The sequence below is a fragment of the Castor canadensis genome, chromosome 2 (genome assembly GCF_047511655.1).
Source record: "Castor canadensis chromosome 2, mCasCan1.hap1v2, whole genome shotgun sequence".
NCBI lineage: Eukaryota > Metazoa > Chordata > Mammalia > Rodentia > Castoridae > Castor > Castor canadensis.
In genome coordinates, this window is record NC_133387.1 from 186,983,848 (window position 1) to 186,986,998 (window position 3,151).

Below are 3,151 nucleotides of genomic sequence, written 5' to 3' on the forward strand. Positions count from 1 at the left end.
GAGAGTTGATATCAGTTCTTCTTTAAAAGTCTGATAGAATTCAGCAGAGAATCCATCAGGTCCTGGACTTTTCTTTTTGGGGAGACTCTTGATTGCTGCTTCAATTTCATTTTGTGTTATAGGTCTATTCAGGTGATTAATTTCCTCTTGGTTCAGTTTTGGATGATCATTTGTTTCTAGAAATCTGTCCATTTCTTTTAGATTTTCAAATTTATTTGAATATACATTCTTGAAGTAGTCTCTGATGATTTCCTGGACTTCCATGGTGTTTGTTGTTATCTCCCCTTTTGCATTCCTGATTCTACTAATTTGGGTTTTTTCTCTCCTCACTTTAGTCAGGTTTGCCAGGGGTGTGTCGATCTTGTTTATTTTTTCAAAGAACCAACTTTTTGTTTCATTAATTCTTTGTATGGTTTTTTTGGTTTCTATTTCATTGATTTCAGCTCTTATTTTTATTATTTCTCTCCTTCTATTTGTTTTGGGATTTGCTTGTTCTTGTTTTTCTAGGAGTTTGAGATGTATCACTAGGTCATTGATTTGGGATCTTTCAGTCTTTTTAATATATCTACTCATGGCTATAAACTTTCCTCTCAGGACTGCCTTTGCTGTGTCCCATAGGTTCCGGTAGGTTGTATTTTCATTTTCATTATCTTCCAGGAAGTTTTAAATTTCCTCTTTTATTTCATCAGTGACCCATTGTTCATTAAGTAATGAGTTATTCAGTTTCCAGCTGTTTGTGTGTTTTTTGTCTTTACTTTTGTTGTTGAGTTCTAGTTTTATTGCATTGTGATCAGATAGAATGCATGGTATAATTTCTGTTTTCTTATATTTGCTGCGGCTTGCTTTGTGCCCAAGGATATGATGTATTTTGGAGAAGGTTCCATGGGCTGCTGAGAAGAATGTATATTGTGTAGAAGTTGGATGAAATTTTCTGTAGACATCAAGTAGGTCCACTTGATCTATTGCATATTTTAGATCTTAGATTTCTTTATTGATTTTTTGTTTGTATGACCTATCTATTGATGATAATGGAGTGTTATAGTCTTCCACAACCACTGTGTTGGAGTTAATGTATGCTTTTAGGTCTTTCAGGGTATGTTTGATGAAATTGGGTGTGTTGACTTTGGGTTCATATAGGTTGATAATTGTTATTTCCTTTTGGTCTATTACCCCTTTTATTAGTATGGAATGTCCTTTATCTCGTTTGATCAATGTAAGTTTGAAGTCTACTTTGTCAGAGGTAAGTATTGCTACTCCTGCCTGTTTTCGGGAACTATTGGCTTGATAAATCTTCTTCCAGCTTTTCATCCTAAGCCTATGCTTATTTCTGTTGGTGAGATGGGTCTCCTGTAAGCAACAAATTGTTGGATCTTACTTTTTAATCCATTTCGTCAAAAAGTGCCTTCTGATGGGGGAATTAAGTCTATTAACATTAAGTGTTAGTACTGATAGGTATAGGTGATTCCTGTCATTTAGTTGTCTTAGTTGTTTGAAGGTTTGATTGTGTGTACCTAACTTGAGGTTACTCTCTACTGTCTTGCTTTTTCTTCTCTTGTGGTTTGGTGCTGCCTGTCTTTTCATGGTTATGTTGGGTTTCACTTTCTGTGTGCAGAATCCCTTGAAGAATCTTTTGTAGTGGTGTCTTTGTGGTCACATATTGTTTTAGTTTCTGCTTATCATGGAAGACTTTTATTGCCCCATCTATTTTGAATGATAGTTTTGCTGGTAGAGTATACTGTGGTTGAAGTTATTTTCATTCAGTGCCCGGAACATCTCACCCCATGCTCTTCTTGCTTTTAATGTTTCTGCTGAAAAGTCTGCTGTGATTTTGATGGGTTTACCTTTGTATGTTATTTGTTTTTTCTCTCTTAAAGCCTTCAATATTCTTTCCTTAGTTTCTGAACTTGTTGTTTTAATGATGATATGTCATGGGGTAGATCTATTTTGGTCTTGTCTGTTTGGTGTCCTGGAGGCCTCTTGCATCTGTATGGTAATAGATTTCTCTAGATTTGGGAAATTTTCTGTTATTATTTTGTTGACTATATTACGCATTCCCTTTGCCTGTACCTCTTCTCCTTCTTCAATGCCCATGATTCTCAAGTTTGGTCTTTTGATGGAGTTGGTGAGTTCTTGCATTTTCTTTTCACAGGTCTTGAGTTGTTTAACTAATAGTTCTTTGGTTTTTCCTTCAATTAACCATTTCATCTTCGAGTTCTGAGATTCTGTCTTCTGTTTGTTCTATTCTGCTGGATTGGCCTTCCATTTTGTTTTGCAATTCTGTTTCATTCTTTTTTCTGAGGTTTTCCTCTTTAATGTTGTCTATTTTTGTCCTGAGTTCATTTATCTCTTTATTAATCATGTTCTTTGTTTCACTTTGGTATTTATACAGTGCTTCTATGGTTTCTCTTATTTCTTCTTGTGCTTTTTCAAATTCTCTATTTTTGTTGTCTTGGAATTTCTTGAGTGTCTCATGTACATTTTGGTTGACCATATCCAGTATCATCTCTATAAAATTCTCATTGATTACCTGTAGTATTTCTTCTTTTAGATTGTTCTTGTGGGCTTCATTGGGTTCTTTGGCATAGTTTATCTTCATTTTGTTGGAGTCTGGATCTGAGTATCTATTTTCTTCATTTCCCTCTGGGTCCTGTACTAATTTTTTGCTGTGGGGAAACTGGTTTCCCTGTTTTTTTCTGTCTTCCCATCATTGCCCTTGGTGTTGTTATTGTCCCTGTACTGTGTGCAATTAAGTATTTTCTAGCTTGTAATAATAACAGTGGTGATATTTAGAGTGGAAGGGTGAGAAGAGAGTTTCAGTAAGTTTTTCAGCAGCATGTGTAGTTCGGTCGTTGTCTCATCAAAGGTAGAGAGAGAAAAAGAGTCTGGAGACAGTTCTGTGAATGACTGTCTGAGGCTGTGGCTTGCCTGCCCACTGTTGTCAGCCTACTGTTGCTGGAGCCTTTATTTATGCAGATCTCAGGAGTGAGCTTAACACTCACCTGGCCCCTCAGGGTTTGTTTACTTAGAGTTCTCCTGTGTGTGAGCCACTGCTACAAGCTTTCCCCTTTCCAAGCACACTGGAGGAGGTGACACTGCACCTGCTTTCTCAGGCCTGGGTGTTTATTTACAGTTCACATGGGAAGTGGGTTTT